The sequence below is a fragment of the Panicum virgatum genome, chromosome 5N (genome assembly GCF_016808335.1).
Source record: "Panicum virgatum strain AP13 chromosome 5N, P.virgatum_v5, whole genome shotgun sequence".
NCBI lineage: Eukaryota > Viridiplantae > Streptophyta > Magnoliopsida > Poales > Poaceae > Panicum > Panicum virgatum.
Window position 1 is genome coordinate 21,667,031 of NC_053149.1, and position 21,051 is coordinate 21,688,081.

Sequence of the window (21,051 nt, forward strand, 5' to 3'; positions counted from 1 at the left end):
CAGCATGAATGCAACATTAAAAGTAGATCTATGATAGATTTTAATTACTTATAGAACAAGAATTTAGGTTAAATGCAAGTCTAACACAATAAACCTTAGAAAAAATTAAATAAAGCCAATTAAATTTATTATTAATTGCTGAAATTTAAATTAGGGTGTTACATTTGTTCATGGGGTTGTAAGGAGATCTTGAGTTGTAATTGCCGAATCCTTTATGAGATTGATCTATCACGATTCTTGTTGATGATGCTTAATAGCTCGCGAATTGTCTTTGGGTATGCTTTGCTCTTGCATGGTTTACTTAGATTACATCAACTATCGTGTTCATGTTGATTCGTTACCGATTATCCTCGTGTAGTGACAGTATGCGGGAGGGAAAGGTTTTGATCTTGGAACACACCTTTGGTAGATTAGATCTGTTCTTCGTTGCTCGGCGATTACATCTCTAGTGATCCTAGACCTTATGGACAAGTGCTCTCCATATCTTGTGCACACACCTAACATTGCTCACTAGTCTATATTAGATTAGATTGGTTAGATTAGATCTATTTCACACTCAAACACCCAATATAGATCTTTTACCAACATCATTAGTGCTTAGTTAAGCATAGTAATACACTTGTTCCGTGGATTGATAAACCTTGGGGGAATACTCTAAGGGAAAAGCTACACGATCCGTGCGCTTGCGGTACGTAAATTGGCGCTTTAAGAAGCGTCAACATCGGCGCAACAAGATATCTCCTGATGAGCCGCCGCTCCAACCACGCCTCACCATCTTTGGAGTGAGACCGCCGGCCAGAGCAGAAGACTATCAAGACAAGTCCGAGATGAGGGTACTTTCCAATGAGCTTACAAAAGCTCATATGGCCAATGTTAGATTGGACACATCTCAGCAGAGGCTAAGAGAGGAGGTCAGAGGGTTGCAAGGGGACCTCGATCTTTACCTCGAATTTCTTGATGAGAGGATGGATCGCCTAGCAAAGGCACTAGGGATCCAAGACTTTGAGTAGGGATCTTAGATAAGACCCCTCTCGTTATCATAGGTTTAGTTGGACGCTAGTCATAATCGAGTCGTTTAGGTTTAGGTCAGTTTAGTCGCGCCCCAGTCTTTATTTCATTCAGATTTGTGAACTTTGACTCCCCGGTGTTAATGCCGGTAGAGCCCCATTATCTTTTATATTTGGTTTATTTTGTCTATGATCGAAGAGCTGGTAGAAAACAAGTGTGGGGGGAGATCCCATGACGCTACACGTCACGCGCACTTCCCACTCCGACTCATGAGTTTGCACTATCTCACTTGTTTCCTCCCTTTAGCGTTTCTAAACATGAGCATATCTTTTCAAATCTTGAACCTATTTAAGAAATGTGCTGAATAAGAGCTCTTGATAGATGCCTTTGCATAAATGTTTTTCATGCTCCGCTTAAGTTTGTGAACCATATTTTATAGGACCCATAATACTTAGTTGTTGACTAATGTAATATGACTGGTTTAAAGTTGTTTGTCTCTTTCATGTTGACCAGTCTGGGATTTTATTTATAAAAACGAAAACTAAGTTCTTAGTCTTATCTCTTTATCCACCATGCCACCAGAGCCGTATAAAAATCCCATGCTATGTCTCTTAGCTACATGATTGAGCTTTATCAAATTTTGTGACCCATCATGGTTCTTCTCTGTTTATGCACTTGATTTTAGGTTTTATGTTCAGATGAATCATGTGCTCCTTAAATATTGTCTGATGATGTTTATTCGAAAAAAAGGGAGAGAAAGAGAGATGAAAAGATGGCATGCCAAAGAAGCATGACCCAAAAAAAGAGAGAGAGAAAAGATGGCATGCCAAAGAAGCATGACCCAGCAATAAAATCAGACATGAAAACGAGCATGTATTTATCTGTGCACTAACCTGACCAGTCGTAAACATGATTATGCACCTGTGGATCCAATTTTTGATCTTGCAACAGATTTGGGCCAAGCAGATGACATTCTACCTCATCCACCGAGACTCCACATATACCATCAAAACCAGTGAGGTGAAATAGGGATGAGTGTTCGTAAGAAGTTATGAGCGACTCTGAGAGACCCATGGAGGAGAGTAAGACCATGAACAATTTTATAAAAATATTTTTCAAAATTTCCCAAGTCTGGCAACAAGACAGGATGACACTTGAAGCCGAGATCATTCTATTCTTCAACAACTCAAGATATCATGATAGACACATTCAAGTTCACAAGCAAGAGCAAGGTATGAAATAACTTTTGTGCAGGATATTCTATCAAGAAGCTACCAGCTCACCTCAATCCTAACCTTTACTCAGGACGAGCAAAGGGCCAAGTGTGGGGGGATCTTGTTGACGGTCACTAATGACCAATTTTGACCGTCAACTGCTGCACAAAAAGGGGTTAAAATGTGGAATAAATGCTAGGATAGATTTATTTACTAATGAATTCCATAGGTGATATTCTAGAATATGTGCAGATGATTTCCAGCTGATGTTGTAGTATAATGGTGTGGTTTAATCCAAGACATAATGCTCCAGCAAATCAGGATGCGACACGTGTCAGAATGTGGAATAGACGGCCCACCAGAGCAAGAAACCAACAGTAGAACAGCCCATACCCGTGCCAATGACAAGTGGGCCCAGGAAGGAACACGTGGACCAAAGGGGAAGGTCGGTGGGGCCACTGCCAGGCCGGCCGACCTACTGGTCGGCCGACCAGGCCCATGGGCCCCACCGCCTCAACTTTGCCACATGGCGCCTCCCTGTTTCTTGCTTAAGTCAGTTCTGCAGAGATGAGCTGTGAACTCAGGGTGGCTCCCTCCTATAAATATAAGGGGAGGGGTAGAGGAATGAACACACATATTGGTGCTGACCGGTCCGGGGTACTGCCCCTGACCAGATTGGTGCTGACCCAATCGGTCGTGAACCGGCTGCTTCAACCTGTCAAACACAGGTCCTCTGGAGCTTCCCTCCCCATGGAAGTCTGGTGGACACGACTTCGGATAACATTGCATCCAAAAACCCCCATTCTCCCATGCGGGAAACCGAGAATCTGATGCCGGTGGAGCCCATGGCATTGCAGCGTACATCGGCTGCATCTGCTGAGGAGGGAACAAGGTAACCACATCACCCCTGCGCTTGCTTGATTCTCCCCAAGGAGATGAAGGGGCGCATTGACGCAGAGGTGACCTTGGTCTCTTTTTTAGGGGCCGATCGTTTCGAGCGGCCTTTGAGTACTTGTTCAACAGTTGACCAAAGGTAGGCTTCTGGTTTAAAAGCTTGCCCTGCACCTTTGGCTGATTATTCTTCCATGTACCCACTTCCGGATGCTTTGGCTTGAATGTCCGGGGCTGACCACCAGGGCAGTTGAACCGGTCGTCAAGACCGGTCTGACCGGTCAGAGGAACCAGTCTGACCGGCCTCGGCTGAACAGCAGACCGGTCGCCTGAAGAAGAATCCTCTTGCCCTCCGAGCGTGCGAGGCTTTAGTATGATTCTCAGATTCTTCTTCCCAACTCCTGAATCACCTCCTTGGCCGGAATCTTGTTATCAACAGTCAACGGCCTGTCATCATCAATGATCACATTCTTGCCCTTTGCCCCTTCGACTTGATCTGGCCGAATCAGCACCTTTGCATTGTTAAGATCAATGGTATGAACCGGGAACAAAGCTTTATCTATCTTCATCTCCGGAAAGGCCAATCGTCCTTCATTTATGGCTGATTGCACCTGTCGACGAAATAAATTACCATCATTAGTCGCATCAGACGAAGAATTATGAAATTTGCAATAAGCACCGCTTTAGCTCCTCAAGCGGCGGTATAACATGAGTAATCTTTAAATGCCCGAGTCGTAATAGCTCATCAAATATACGATCACACTTGGACACATCAAAAGTAAACTTCATCTCCTCTTGCCGATTCTTTTGAGTCGGCTTGAGAGATGTACAAGTAGATGGTTTGGCCAAGGCGGGCCAAACGAACTCAGCAGCATATACCTCTTTATCCTCATCGTCCGATGAATCGGAATCATATTCAACCACATGAGTGTTTGAACGATGGGACTTGTAGGTATCTTTCTCTTTTTGAAATCATGTTTCTTGACTCAAAGCCTTAGCTTGAAGCTGATTTATAGAATAAAAACTCAAACCATCAAGCTTCTCTCTATAGCTAGAACGTAAACCCGCAAGAGCCAAATCAACCAAATCTTTTTCAGAAAGTGACAAATTAAAGCACCGGTTCTTAATATCTTTAAACTTCTTAAAATACTCCTGGATAGACTCGTCTCTACCCTGTCTAATAGATGTTAAATCTGTCAACTTAGTTTCGTTATCTCCATTATAATAGAGATCAACTTCTGTTTTAATTCGTCGCAAGAACGATTCGAGTTAGGAGCTAATGACGAAAACCAAGAGAAAGCCATTCCAGTCAAAGATAACGAAAACATGCGAACGCCTAGAACCGACTTCTCCAAGTTGAGCGATATATTGGCCAATATGCTCCCAAGTAGATCAGTTATCATCACCGCTAAACTTGATAAAATCGGGAACACGCCAACCAATGGGGTAAAGAATCAAATCAAAAGCATCAACGTACGGCCTACAATATAGCCGACTCCTACTCGCAACAAAGCCAAATTTTTCTTTAAACATATCGGCCAGATCCTCTTTCATCCTAGCAAGATCGGCTTCATAGTTACCCGTAGACGCTTGACCAAAACGATGTGTCATAGGATCAGTAGTGGACATCGTTTGTGCGGCATACGGTAGATTAGCCCTAAGCCAATCGTCCAAAACATCCTTGGGCAACGGTGGAGGAAAAGGGGGTTCACCGTATGACTTCGTTGTATATGGCGGCACAAAATCTGCCAACTCTCGCTCCAGGCTATAATCAGCCGAAGTCGGAGAAGGAGTGATCTGTAGCTGTGATGCAGAAGCGAGCACCATGGCACCGGTCTGACCTGTCTGGGTGACCGGTCTGACCGGTCCACCCGCCGGGGCACCAGTCTGACCGGTCGGGGTGACCGATCTAACCGGTTCGGCCCTGGACGGCCGAACTAAGCCCGGTGGTGGCGTCAGTCCCGTGAAGTAATTCGGCGGCATACCATACTAATAATTATCCGACAGTGTGGCTGAAAGACTAGGATTAGTGCAAAAATTGGAATTATCATTAATAGTTTTCTTCCCCTTGTTTTGCATACTCAAGTCAATAAGTATATCTTGTGTAAACTTTTGTGATTGCTCAAATCGGCTCAAAAAGGCATCAGCAAACTGCTTAATAGAATCGAGGGTGAAACTTACCTCTCTTGGAGTGGAAGCAGATGGAACAGCAGCCGTAGCCGTAGTAGATGGGTTCGGTGGCAGTGTGAATGTAGGCATCTTGAACTCCTTCTTGAACACGCCCTGCTGAGTCTTCCCGAAGCATGCAATCAATCTATTCTTGGCATCTTCTTGGTCCTTCTGGAACGCAGCCTCGAATTGCTTGCGCGTCTCCTCAGGTATGTCTTCGTACTTAATGTCGATGGGAGTAGCATCTACCTTGGGATCAACCTTCTCACCAGCCATTGCGCCCGATGAACTCAAATCTTTCCCCAGCGGAGTAGCCAAAAAGTATGTTGGTGCAAGATTAGCCAACACACAAGTGCTAGAATGCGCAGGATCGCAATGATCGCAACCGGACGAAGTCCCCTGGTGACCAGTCAGATCGGTCGCACCAACCGATCAGACCGGTTGGGCGCAGAGAGCTTCGCGAAGACCTAGAACCTCAAGCTCGGGAGGGACCCCATCAGAGCTCGAAAATCTAGGGTTGTCTTGAGGTCGGCAGGCCACTCAAGACGCCCTTGAACACCGTTGAGACGAGCAAAGAACAGCACGAGGTTGGAAGAGCTAAAGTTTGGAGAAAAATAGGAAAATTATAATTTTATTGATTCGATTGGGTAGAAAGACCTAGCCGAATAAAAACTCTTGCCCTGATTTATAGGCCGGGGAAGACGTACCCCTTCCAAATCGGGTTACAAACGGACTCTACAAATCAAATCTATCTTGATTCGGATTACACAGGACCAGACCGGTCTGACCGGTCGGCCTTCGGCATTGCCAATTTTGGCTGCCAACACTCCTTCAGCCCGTATGCTTGTTTTTCTCTCATAATTAAGGTAACTAAGAAATTTCTAGCCGCGGTTCAGCATGGTTGTGATTGGTTTGCTGACCCTTTACCGATGCATATTATCAGGAAATACTATGCTGACCCGTGGCTAGAAATACTTAACACCCTTTACCTACGCATGCTCTGCTTTGGTGAGTTTTTGCCTCTCAACCTCTCGTGCATATGTGGATTGAAATGTTGGATTTTAGTCTGGTTGTTAATGATTGGTATGTTGGATTGCCGGTCGTGCTCTATGGGCACCCTCCGCGGGACACTCCACTCCGCCGCCGTCTGCTTCTCCTCCGGATTAGGCGGCACTCCTCCTCGATCCCTGATAGCCAGAGCGCGCGAGGCCCCTGCCCGGCAGCCCACGCGGCTCCAACGGCACAAGCGCGTCCCCAGCGGCTTGTGCGAGCATGCATCCCGCGCCAGCGTGACGAACCTCGTAGCCTCGACCATGCCTGGCCACGGTAGGTGCTGATGCGCCGTGGCGTCACGTGCGAGCCCTGTACCCAGCTCTGGCGAGGCAGAATCCCGCATCTAGCCTGAATCCGGCATAGCTCCACGAGCGAATGGCAGCTCCACCACTGCGCCGGATCTCTACTCCATCGTGGGCCTCTGCTCTGCTCGGGAAGGAACGACTGTCGGCGAAGGTCAAGGCCGCCGTGCCCAGGCGGGCAGGAGCTCCGCCCCGATCCCCAGACGCAGCCCCGGCCCGTCACGCGTGTCGGTGAGAGATAGGGGAAGGAGAAAGAAGATGACGAGTGGGTCCGCTCATCAGGGAGACACAAGAAAGGCATTCAAACCTAATGGAAACTAAAAAAAAGTTGACTGAAAACTGAAACTAAATAATGGATAAAAGATATATAACTTAACTGAAAACTGAAAAAAAACATTGAAGAAAACTAATAAATCATTTAACTAAAACTAAAAGAAAATAACAAAAACAAGACTGAAAATTAAATAAAAAAAGACTGAAAGATATATGCGCCAATACAAGAAATGATTGAGAAATGGAGTCTAATCATTTTATTCCCATTGTTCTTTTGCAGCTCGCTCTTCACATAGTAATTGCATTATTTGGACATTTAATAATTCATTTCTCATGACAATTTGCTTTACATTCACTTTGTGTAGTATAGCAATTACCCCCTAGGCAGCACCAGCAAAAATCATGATTGAATAGTTTGCAGAGATCGTCAGCATGGTAGCACGTCGGATTTTTTGGTATAACATCCTTCTCGGTACTCATTTCATCCATCACTGTTCCACCTATTTTTCAAGTATGTAATGTGAATATGATAAATTACATACACAAAGCACAGAAACATCTCTATAATAAGCATAAAATCAATGTTATGGAAGTCGATAATTATAGAGGGCCCTCGTTTAGTTGATCTTAATTACAACTGAGAGATCAAACATAGAGGGCTTCAGCAATTTGTATATTTAATTGTGCAGGAAAAATATCAGCTACTCTAAAGATACTAATTAGTTTTGAGGAAATAATGGAGGAAAAACATTTTGATTTATTTCACTTACGTGTCACATGAATGGAAAAGCACCCAAGGACCAGCAGTGAAAGCAGTACTAGTGCGCCATTCTGCATTTTGTGTCCCTCCATGCTGTAAGGAACAAGACACTTATATGTTTTAGGGAGATGTGTTCTGCTGGAATGAGATGTATCGACCCATACATTGCTCATATATATAGGGAAAAAGGACTCCTCTTTGGATGCATGGTAATTAGGAAAAATTGATCACCGCCAACAAGCCTAGTGATGGATAAATTAAAAATATATTGATATGTAAAGACAGCCTTTAGGCCATATATTAATCCATAAATTTTTAGAACCAATGTTAGCTAATCTTTATTGGCTTAATTAGTTTCCTATTCTCTTATCCCAGCCCTTATAAATGCCAGCCAAATTGACTGGTTCTAACTTAGGTATCTCTTGTAAATTTAGAAATTATCTTAATCGATGGCGTATGATGGCCAAACAGTGTTAGGATACAATCAATTGATCACTCACTATTGGATCCTCACATGGAATTTGCGGCCTTGTTTAGTTCCCAAAGTTGGGGGGCGCCAGAATTCCTGTAGCATTTCGTTTGTATTTGTGAATTGTTGTCCAAACATTCCTTAATGGAAAAAGTCTAAATTACTCCCCTCAACTATAGGCAAAGTCTGGATAACCCCCTAAACTATAACTTGGTTCAATTTACCTCCTAAACTATGCCAGTTGGTTCATTTCACCCCTTAATACAATTTGTCTTTTTTGTTTCTCACAACACAAGTTGAATTTTAATTTCAAATTTTGCAGGGTAGTAGTGTACATCATAGTGCATATTGAACAATTTTTATATAATTTTTCATCATTGTTTTTCATATAATATTGAACTCCAATAATTAATTTATTATTAAATATCCTAACCTATCAAAATTATGATAAAAAATTATGATGTATTTTTCTAACATTTGTTATGATGTGTACTACCATCCTGTAAAATTTCAACTTAAAACTCCATCTACATATAGAGAAATGAAAGACACAAATTGTATTAGGGGGTAATTTGAACTAACTGGCATAGTTTAGGGGGTAAATTGAACTAAGTTATAATTTAGGGGGTTATGCGGACTTTGACAATAGTTGAGGGGAGTAATTTAGACTTTTTTCTTGATTAATTAGACTCAAAAGATTCGTCTCGCAAAGTTAAAGCAAACTATGCAATTAGTTTTTTATTTCGTCAACATTTAGTACATCATGCATGTACCGCAAGTTTGACATGATGGGAAATCTTCTTTTTGCATAGTAAATTTTTCAGGAATTTGGGAGTAACTAAACAAGGCCATGATATGTGTGGATGACATGACCCACAAGTATCGTCATATCCAACGCCCTAAGACTAGTCGACAATTCGGGGTATGGTACCTAGCTAGGGTCTCGTCATCAACTTGCTACACAAAGTTGGTGTTGACGGTCACTAACGACCAATTTTGACCATCAACTCCTGCACAAAAAGGGGCTAAAATATGGAATAAATGCAAGAATAGATTTATTTACTAACGAATTCCACAGGTGATGTTATAGAATGTGTGTAAGTGATTTCCAGCTGATTTTGCAGTATAATGGTGTGGTTTAATCCAGGACATAACGCTCCAGCAAATCAGGACGCAACACGTGTCAGAATGTGGAATAGATGGCCCACCAGAGCAAGAAACCGATAGGACAAGAGCCCATAGCCGTGCCAATGACAAGTGGGATCAGGAAGGAACATGTGGACCAAAGGGGAAGGTCGGTGGGGCCACTGCCAGGCCGGCCAACCTACTGGTCGGCCGACCAGGCCCATGGGCCCCACCGCCTCAACTTTGCCATGTGGTACCTCCCTGTTGCTTGCTTAAGTCGGTTCTGCAGAGATGAGCTGCGAACTCGGGGTGGCTCCCTCCTATAAATACAAGGGGAGGGGTAGAGGAATGAACACACATATCACACCCTCTCAACTCACCTTTCTCCCTTGGAGCTTGAGACCTTCATGCTAGATGCTTAGGTAGACTAGGAGGTGTAGAAGAAGAGGAGGAGAGTGAGGAGGAGTCGGTGGAAGTGCCGGGTCTATCGGCACTCTTCTCCGCTTGTACCTCGACAGATGCTTATTCGGTTGTAAGTGTTCGAGACTTTCTTTGTTTGTTTATTTGGAATTAGTGTCTAGATTGCAAGTTATCATATCTGCCTTATATTAGTTGATGTGTATGCTAGTGAGTAGCATTTGATCTTAGCTTAAGACCCCGGATAGAAAAGGGTAGTCTTGGCCAGGGCTAAGGTTAGTAGGGAAAGGCGCAGACGTGGTGTCTAGGCTGGACTATACCACTCAGTTGTCTGATAGTCCCACAGTTTGTAGAGGTAGCCGGCAGGTGGTGACAGCCCTGTTCGAGCCTTCTCATAATCCTCCACGTTTGGATATTGGATAGAGCATTATATTGGAGCTATCGGCTTGTATAAGCCGGTCGATACCTTTGGCTCGAAGTATAACGGCGATGTGATCTCTTCTTCTAGGCATAGATTCTAGATATAGAAAGTCCTCTCTTCTGTCTTCCCCACACCGGTGTGTGTGTCCTTGGATGAGCCTGAACCTGTAGATAGCGTACTCACGTTCCCTAGTGGATACGATACCCTGGAATACTCCTAGGTGAAAGATACAGCGGTATCTGTGCGCTTGCGGATTTTATTCATGACGTTACAAAATTCCAACAAACTTTCTGGCGTCGTTGCCGGGGAATGGTAGCTACATTATCTGGGGACTTAGTCGTCCTCGTATCTTCTTTTTCTTTTCCTTTGATTCTACCTCAACCCCCGCTACCCATGGAGCAGCTATCTCTTTTACAGCTCTCTTCACCCAAGAGTGAGTTCTATGAGCCAGCACCCTCTGCTGACTCAATTCTTTCTACTAGCTATGAACTCGACTCAGGCTACATAGCCTTTGTTCAGGAAAATTCCTTTTTAGGAAGGGATTGTGAAAATCCCTACCATCATCTGCGTGAGTTTGAGCAAGTGTGTTCATGCAAGAAAATTTCGGGCATGACACACGAAACTCTTAAATGGAAATTGTTTCCTTTTTCCCTTTCGGGAGAAGCGAAGCAATGGTACATTCGTGTCGTAGGTTGTGTGAATGGAAGTTGGATTGAACTTCGGGACATATTTTGTTCTGCATTCTTTCCGCTTTCACGAATATGTACCTTACGAACGGAAATTTTAACTTTCCGTCAGAATGATAAGGAATCAATCGGTGTAGCTTGGGCTAGATTTACCCTATTGGTGAAATCAGGCCCAGACTTGTCATTACCCGAGCATTTATTGCTCCAGCATTTTTATGCTAGTCTTGACAAGGAGTCTGCACACCATCTCGATCTTACCTCTGGAGAATATTTTGCTCATCTCACCCCAACCGAAAGTAGGGAAATCCTGGACAAAATCTTGGACAGAACCTCTTTCGTTTGTATCCACGAGCCAGTTCCCACAGAGCCCGAGATGCGTCAAGCGGAGCCTTAAGAAATCGAATCAGAACCCCTTGAAAGCCTATCAGTAGATTCGACCTATGAAACTGCGCCTGAACATAAATCTGAAATATCGAAGGAAGAAGACCCTCTACCTCCGGAATTTCTCCGAAGTATCGAGCCGGATATCTTTGAAGATTTCGGTAATACCTCAAGATACTTCTGCCAGAAGCAACCACCAAGCCATGTCACTCCTACTGATCCTTTAGAAGAGAACTTTCTTCGGGAGACAGTTCAAGAGTTGACAACATTGATCAGCAACGAATGGCTGCAGGAAGGAGAGTCATCCGTATCTCCAATTTATTTAAACTCCTCTCCACATCATTCCGTTGCCACCTACAAGATCAAAATGTGGATGCTCTCTATAGTCCCGCTATTGGAGCTAATCTCATGTCAGATGAGTTTGCCTTAGTCTTCCTAGGCAATTACAAACTCACTCCGACAGACAGACAGCTCAGGAGACCTTCAGGTTCTATTACAAGCAGCTACGGGATAATCACCAATGTGCCATTATGGCACAATGATGTTAAAATCCGTCTGAACTTTCACGTCTTTGAAGACCTCAACTTCGACTTCTTGATAGGACATCCACTTAAAGCCCTCTTTTCGGATGTCCCTAAGGACGGATGTTTGAACATTAAGTTAGGGAAGGACACAATCCACATCCCCATGGATCGAGCATTAACATGCTCTGTGGAAGATCTCCCTATTCCAGAACCAATCGAGGAAATAATGGCCACTTCCACCTTCGAGTTTGTTGACTCGAACCTCGAGGAGGATATCGAGATAATGCCGGAAGAAGTCAGTGATGCAGAAGAAGAACCCGGTGATACTTCTGAACTGCTCGTGACTGAGAAGCCATCACGACCTCCGATTGAGCTAAAGCCTTTACCTTCCGCGCTTAGATAAGCCTTCCTGAATAGCCATGTAGAGTCTCCCGTAATCATCAGTGACATACTTTCAAAAGAGGAGACGAATAATGTGACCCCTACCGCCGTTTCCCCGCCCCTAGGACCCCGCGCCGCCTCCACGTGCTGCGCGCAAGCCTCCCGCCGCCTTTTCCCCATCTCTGCTATTGCTCTGCACGCGTGCCACGCCACCCGTGCATGCCACGCCGCCGCCCGCCCACGGGAGCATGTCGTCGTCCCCGATTTCACCTCCTCTCTAGCCGATATCATCCCCAAACCTTCCCTGATGCTCATCCCTCCTCCTCCTGGCCTATAAAATCCCGACCGGAGCTCCTGTGCCACCATCCACCACCATCGCCGCCACCATTACTAACTGAGCTTGGAGCTCGCCGCGGACAGCCACCCTCCGCCCCTTAGAGCTCAAATTCGCAGCACTACCACCTCCCTAAAGTCCCATCGAAGCTCCCTAGTCGCTTCCCCTCCACTTTTTCACCCCGGAGCCACCAGAACGCCGTCGCCCCGCCCGCCATTAGCGCCGCCGCCCCTGCTCGCACGCGTAGCCACTCCTTCGCCACGACTCGGCCGAAATTGAACTCACCAACACCTTCCTCTTGCTTCACTGGTACTCCTCAGCCCGATCCCCTCCACTGTAGCTCACCGGAGCACCACCTTCACCGACGCAGCTCACCGCCGATCTCCGGAGCTCGCGGAGTCAGCGCCTCAGACCATCACGAACCACGCCGCAAGTGCCCAGAGGTGCGCCCCGACCTCCTTTTCCTATTTCCCCATCTCTGGCTCGCCGCCGGCGACCCACTCCGCCAGGATCCGGCCGCCCCTTCCCTACTCCCCTTCCCAAACCGGCCAAGGGCCTTTTTGCAAGGAATCATTTGATTCCAGAAACCTTGCAGTAATAAATCAAAACCTCTTTTCTTTATTTTATGTGCGAACTTTGATAATTCCTAGTAAATGCTAGAAAAATCCGAAAAATGCCAAATAAATTTTGTTTTGCTCATTGTGAATAGTTCTATATGATGATGCTATGTTTTTGTTATGAAACTTTGTGTGGTAAGTTTTAAAAATAAAATTAGTTTATAGGTCTTTTAAACTTGATCTTTTATTTTGGGATTTTATTTCAAATAAGTTTTGAACATGTGACTTTGTAAGCATGTCAAGTTTTTTTTCAAAACTCTTCAAAATATATTAGTAGACTATATTTTATGCTTTTAAAATGTACTTCTTTAAAGATTTATTTAAAAACCTTTTTGTGACTTATTTTGAAATAAATCACCTTTTCTTTTTCTTTAACTTCAAACCATGTTCTTAGGGTAGTCATTTTTGTTATTTATGGAGTTCCTTATGTTTCTTTTGTACTCCATAAATGACTGCCCAGTAGAAAATATTGAATGATTGTTTGTTTGATTTAATTTTCAACTCTTTAGTGAAGGAAAGCTATACTCAAGCACTTCACTAATTTACTTTTACTGCATTAGATATAGAAATATCGTTAGCCGACGACAAATACGAGTTCACCCAGTATCCAGACGGGGATTTTTCTTCTGAAGCTCAGGCCAACGTTGAATTAACTGAAGCCCCGAACTCTGATTCGGAAGAACCTCAACTTATTGACTTTATAAACACCGATACAGGCAAGCCCCGGTGCATAATCCCATTACTTTAAATTATGCCACTTTATGGTTATTCTTACTTGTGCATTTAAGTTGTTGGAGTTGAATGAAAACTTTAGATGCATAATTCTAGGAACCTATTGTTTGAATACTAGAAACAAAGTTCCGAATAGCTACTTTGCTAATAGAACCGGTAAAAGTCGTGTGATTTCCTGTCACTCGCGAGTTTATAGGAGTTGATTGTTTCTTCCTTCAGTCACTATAAGGACCACGGAAAGGATCTGGATATCCCGCCTGTGTAGTTAAAATTTTGCTAAGGTAGCAGTGTGTGGTAGTGTTGGTTAAGCGTTTGAAAGTACTAGCCACACTGCCGTAAATATGGTACGCGGCAAGCCTAGTAACTGATCGGCCCGGCAAATGGACTTTACCCCACTCTCTCTTAGAGATAGGAAGATATTTTATGACGAAAGTTTATTATATGTTGCACAACGATTACGGGTGTAGAGAATGGCGGTTCTCTGTAGTCAGGGAGAGTGGCCCTGATCCATGAACCGGAATGAGAAGCCAACGGTTGCTTGGGAGTGACCCAACGGTATTCCAAGCGTGTGAGTTAGGTTTACCTTGCAAGGATTGAAATTCGGTTCGAACTGTTCCGCCTCTCACGGATAATGAGACTGCTTAATCTCTTTACCACATGGAGTAAAAAGTGAAACAAGGATCATACTTAATCTTGTTGGATGCAAATAAGTTTCCTACTATGTTTGTATAGATAGGTGCAAACCTAGACTGGTTAATCCAACTAGAACTTGAAAGCTAAAACTTGAAATTAAGGACCTACTCTTTATTGCTTTTCAGCAAATAAACTCCAGAGCCTTCACAAAACTTTGCATGTCTAGTTAAAGGGATGTTTTATACCCTTCCCCGGGTCAGTCTTGCTAAGTATTAGTATACTCAAACTTGCCTGTGATCTTGTTTTTCAGGAATGCCTTCTGATGATCACAACAATAGTATGACTTGTCTCCTAGTGCTTCACCTGCTGGTTGGACGATGGAATAGGAACCATCTACCAGCTATGGTTCAGATAAATGATGTCACGTCCGGGCTTATCTTGACATCATCTCTACGACGTCTCTAAATATTCGTATTTTACTTTCTGCTGCAGAATCCTTTTCTTATAGTTTGTTTCTATAAAACTTCTCTAGTTTCTGCCAAAATAAATCTGTAAAAGCTAAAGCTTCGGCTTGTTAGCTACAAAACTTTGATGTAATTATACTTCTTATCTATGTGATATAAAATATTGTGGATTGTTGTATCTCTGACTCGCCTTCGTGCGGGATGTATACTTGTGTTACGATCCGGTATCAAGTGGTTTTATTGAGATTTTACCCGACATACCAGTAATTATATCGGTTGAAGTGCTTTTAGGTGTTTAGTACACTTAAACTGGTATAATTCAGACTGGTTCTGCTACAGCTGGTATCAGAGCGGGCAAGTATATCATGATGGTACAACAAACCTTAGAAAAATTTTGCATAAAAGATGTGCTCAACAAAAGTATTTACAAAACTGCGTTGGATTCGTTAAGGACTATGCTCAGATCGTAAAGCCCTAGGGTAATGTTTTATGGGTATTATAGGTGGCTATTAGATATGTATATGTTATGTGTTTTCTGCAGGTACACTAACCTGGATTCGATAAGTTAAGAACGGTTAGGATCATCGACAAGATATTATAGGGAGAGACGTATCTATACTATGCCACTGAAATTAACCACGTAAGGCCAAATGTATGGCAGTTATTCTGAGTTGTGAGAACGATAGAACGTGCATGCATTAAACATGAATGTCTTTTAAGAGTGTTTACTTTGATTGATTGGTTTGTGGGAAATATGGTGAGTGCTTGTTCTAAAACTTAGACTTAGTTAACCTTAGAAGTGGTAGACTAGTTGTGTTTAGATCCAGCCTTTGCATCCTTGATCTTTTGTTTAAGGAATTTTCTAATGATCAACTAGCTTGTTTATAGTTTGATCATTCTTGATTCTTTTGAAAACTTTACGTTTCAATGAATCATATCCTACCATTTTTGTGATCTTTTTTTGGCAACATTATACCATTTGATAATGGAAATGAGGATAAACTGGGATTTAATGGATACCTTCCATGATTCAGATGGTGGGATCAACACGTGGTACCCCTGAAGGATTTAACCATGGCCAGACTAGTGGATCTCAGCAACCGCCACCATCATCTCCTAATTTGGCAGAAGTTATGGCCCTGCTAACTGAGCTGATACGACAACTATACAGGGGCAGCAAAACCAACCCCGCTCTCAGCAACAAGGACATATTCCCCCGGCACCGGGATATCAAGACTTCTTTGGTACCCATCCTCCACTGTTTCACCAGACTGATGAGCCCCTGGATGCAGATGCATGGCTTCGGACCATAGAGTCAAAGTTCGCTTTATTGCCGGTACCATGCTCCGAAGCAAACAAGACTCTTTTCGCTGCACAACAGCTACGTGGCACCGCTCGCATCTGGTGGGATAATTATCGTGCCATGCTACCTGCCGATTATGTTGTCAACTGGGATGAATTCAGGACCGCCTTTAGGGCGCATCATATTCCTGAGGGACTCATGGATCGGAAACTGATTGAATTCTTGGCGCTTACACAAGGAACCCGCACTGTGCATCAATACATACAAGTTTTCAATCACTTGTGCCAATATGCCGGTTATCATGCAGACACAGATGCCAAGAAGCATGATTGTTTTCGACGTGGTCTTAATACCAAGCTCAAGGAGTGTCTCAACCTTGTCCGCCCCAATAGTTTTAATGAGCTGGTTAATATGGCCATTACCCAGGACGACTGCATTAAAGCACATCGTGCCGAGAAGAAGAGGAAGGCATCGACTGAACCCTCAGGTGCACAACCACTGAGGTATCGTTTAGTGCAGAATATAACTCCCAAGACCCCACCAAAGAATGCCTCATCAGGCAAATGGATTCTCAGGCCACCCCAACAACAAGGAGCAACTAGACTCTCAATACCTCAACAACAACAGTCTAGGCCAAGATTAGATTTTCAACCGCCTAATTATCCAAATAATAACAACCGTTGCTATCTCTGCAGAAGTCCTATGCACTTTGCTAGAAATTGCCCTCGAAACCAGAAGCCCGCACAAAATCAGAATTCTAACCAAAACGTTAACCAGAACAATCAAGGCAATGACAAGAAGCAAGAAAGGTAAGTCAGGCAAGGGAAGATCAACTTTACCACTTTTGCTGAACCTTTGGAGCAACAAAATTCTCCCGACTTCCTTAATCCAGGTACCTAGCATCCCAATCCATATCTATTCTCGAATCTCGGGACGAGATTCTTTTAAGGGGGGTAGGCTGTGACACCTCAGGTGTCTAACTGTTAAATTAGGGTTTAATGTGTGGATTTGGTGCATGTTTCATAGTTAAAAATTATTCTATGCAAAACTAGGGGTATTTTGGTAATTAGGAAAAATTATAAGTACTTTGTTGCAAAAAGTTTTGACTTGAAAAGTATTTTCAACTTTGATATGGGTCTTATTGCAGATATGCTAAAAATAATTATTTTAGTTGCATTATTGCATTGAGTCCAAATGTATAGAAATTTTACCATAAAAAGTATTTTCTCCCTTATTGGAATAGTGCTCTTTCAAAATTATAAAAATATTTTCAAAACCTTTGATCTAGTGAAGATCTGCATAACATGAAAATTAACTTTCATGTTGGGTACTTTTTCATTTGAGCCCTAGAACAGTGGGAAATTTTAGTTTTCATTTCAGCCCTTGGACTTATCAGTAATTACAAAAAGATCCACCCACTGTTTTTCTTCATTCTCCCGCGGCTGGAAAGCAGGGGCACCACCCCACATCGTCGGCGCCGCCGTTTGAGCCCCTGCCGCCGTTTCCCCGGCCCCAGGACCCCGCGCCGCCTCCACGTGCTGCGCGCAAGCCTCCCGCCGCCTTCTCCCCATCTCTGCTGTTGCCCTGCACGCGTGCCACGCCACCCGTGCATGCCACGCCGCCGGCCGCCCACGGGAGCACGCCGTCGTCCCCGATTTCACCTCCTCTCCGGCCAAGATCATCCCCAAACCTTCCCTGATGTTCATCCCTCCTCCTGCTGGTCTATAAAAGCTCGACCGGAGCTCCTGTGCCACCATCCACCACCACCGCCGCCGCCATTACTAACTGAGCTTGGAGCTCGCCGCGGATAGCCACCCTCCGCCCCTTAGCGCTCAAATTCGCAGCACTACCACCTCCCTAAAGTCCCACCGAAGCTCCCTAGTCGCTTCCCCTCCACTTTTTCACCCTGGAGCCACCAGAACGCCGTCGCCCCGCCCGCCATTAGCGCCGCCGCCCCTGCTCGCACGCGTAGCCACTCCTTCGCCACGGCTCGGCCTAAATTGAACTCACCAACACCTTCCTCTTGCTCCACTGGTACTTCTCAGCTCGATCCCCTCCGCTATAGCTCACCGGAGCACCACCTTCACCGACGCAGCTCACCGCCGATCGCCGGAGCTCGCGGAGTCAGCGCCTCAGACCATCCCGAACCACGCCGCAAGTGCCCAGAGGTGCGCCCCGACCTCCTTTTCCTATTTCCCCATCTCTGGCTCGCCGCCGGCGACCCACGCCGTCGGGATCCGGCCGCCCCTTCCCTGCTCCCCTTCCCAATCCGGCCAAGGGCCTTTTTGCAAGGAATCATTTGATTCGAGGGACCTTGCAGTAATAAATCAAAACCTCTTTTCTTTATTTTATGTGCGAACTTTGATAATTCCTAGTAAATGCTAGAAAAATCAGAAAAATGCCAAATAAATTTTGTTTTGCTCCTTGTGAATAGTTCTATATGATGATGCTATGTTTTTGTTATGAAACTTTGTGTGGTAAGTTTTAAAAATAAAATTAGTTTATAGGTCTTTTAAACTTGATCTTTTATTTTGGGATTTTATTTCAAATAAGTTTTGAACATGTGACTTTGTAAGCATGTCTAGTTTTTTTCCAAAACTCTTCAAAATATATTAGTAGACTATATTTTATGCTTTTAAAATGTACTTCTTTAAAGATTTATTTAAAAACCTTTTTGTGACTTATTTTGAAATAAATCACCTTTCCTTTTTCTTTAACTTCAAACCATGTTCTTAGGGTAGTCATTTTTGTTATTTATGGAGTTCCTTATGTTTCTTTTGTACTCCATAAATGACTGCCCAGTAGAAAATATTGAATGATTGTTTGTTTGATTTAATTTTCAACTCTTTAGTGAAGGAAAGCTATACTCAAGCACTTCACTAATTTACTTTTACTGCATTAGATATAGAAATATCGTTAGCCGACGACAAATACGAGTTCACCCAGGATCCAGACGGGGATTTTTCTTCTGAAGCTCAGGCCAACGTTGAATTAACTGAAGCCCCGAACTCTGATTCGGAAGAACCTCAACTTATTGACTTTATAAACACCGATACAGGCAAGCCCCGGTGCATAATCCCATTACTTTAAATTATGCCACTTTATGGTTATTCTTACTTGTGCATTTAAGTTGTTGGAGTTGAATGAAAACTTTAGATGCATAATTCTAGGAACCTATTGTTTGAATACTAGAAACAGAGTTCCGAATAGCTGCTTTGCTAATAGAACCGGTAAAAGTCGAGTGATTTCCTGTCACTCGCGAGTTTATAGGAGTTGATTGTTTCTTCCTTCAGTCACTATAAGGACCACGGAAAGGATCTGGATATCCCACCTGTGTAGTTAAAATTTTGCTAAGGTAGCAGTGTGTGGTAGTGTTGGTAAGCGTTTGAAAGTACTAACCACATGCTATAAATATGGTACGCGGCAAGCCTAGTAACTGATCGGCCCGGCAAATGGACTTTACCCCACTCTCTCTTAGAGATAGGAAGATATTTTATGACGAAAGTTTATTATATGTTGCACAACGATTACGGGTGTAGAGAATGGCGGTTCTCTGTAGTCGGGGAGAGTGGCCCTGATCCATGAACCGGAATGAGAAGCCAACTGGTTGCTTGGGAGTGACCCAACGGTATTCCAAGCGTGTGAGTTAGGTTTACCTTGCAAGGATTGAAATTCGGTTCGAACTGTTCCGCCTCTCACGGATAATGAGACTGCTTAATCTCTTTACCACATGGAGTAAAAAGTGAAACAAGGATCATACTTAATCTTGTTGGATGCAAATAAGTTTCCCTACCATGTTTGTATAGATAGGTGCAAACCTAGACTGGTTAATCCAACTAGAACTTGAAAGCTAAAACTTGAAATTAAGGACCTACTCTTTTTTGCTTTTCAGCAAATAAACTCCAGAGCCTTCACAAACTTTGCATGTCTAGTTAAAGGGATGTTTTATACCCCTCCCCGGGTCAGTCTTGCTGAGTATTAGTATACTCAGACTTGCCTGTGATCTTGTTTTTCAGGAATGCCTTCTGATGATCACAACAATAGTATGACTTGGCCTAGTAATTCACCTGCTGGCTAGACGATGGAATAGGAACCATCTACCAGCTATGGTTCAGATAAATGATATCACATCCGGGCTTATCTTGACATCATCTCTACGACGTCTCTAAATATTCGTATTTTACTTTCCGCTGCAGAATCCTTTTCTTATAGTTTGTTTCTATAAAACTTCTCTAGTTTCTGCCAAAATAAATCTGTAAAAGCTAAAGCTTCGGCTTGTTAGCTACAAAAATTTGATGTAATTATACTTCTTATCTATGTGATATAAAATATTGTGGATTGTTGTATCTCCGACTCGCCTTCGTGCGGGATGTATACTTGTGTTACGATCCGGTATCGAGTTGTTTTATCGGGATTTTACCCGACATACTAGTAATTATATCGGTTGAAGTGCTTTTAGGTGTTTAGTACACTTAAACTGGTATAATTCAGACTGGTTCTGCCACAAATAAGCTCATCGCTGTTCTAGAGAAGCATCGATCTAGTCTTAGGCTATACCCTACAAGACCTCAAGGGCATTAATCCTGCCCTCTGCACCCACCGAATCCCATTGGATCCCGCAATAGCACCTTCCAGGGAACCCCAAAGAAGGATGAACAATGCTATGAGGGAGGTGGTGAAGAAAGAGGTTCTTAAACTCCTAGATGCTGGAATTATATATCCTGTTCCGCATAGTGAGTGGGTAAGCCCAGTCCAATCGTGCCCAAGAAAGGAGGCATGACGGTGGTGGAAAATAGCAAGAACGAGCTAATTCCTCAACGAACCGTCACGGGATGGAGGATGTGTATAGATTATAGAAAACTCAACAAGGCTACTAAGAGGGATCACTTCCCAC

At 43.7% G+C, this 21,051-nt stretch overlaps 1 pseudogene; it reads left to right on the plus strand.

Moving 5' to 3' along the window:
- Positions 1–21,051, plus strand: part of LOC120674666 — a 274,212-nt pseudogene that overhangs the window by 16,895 nt on the left and 236,266 nt on the right.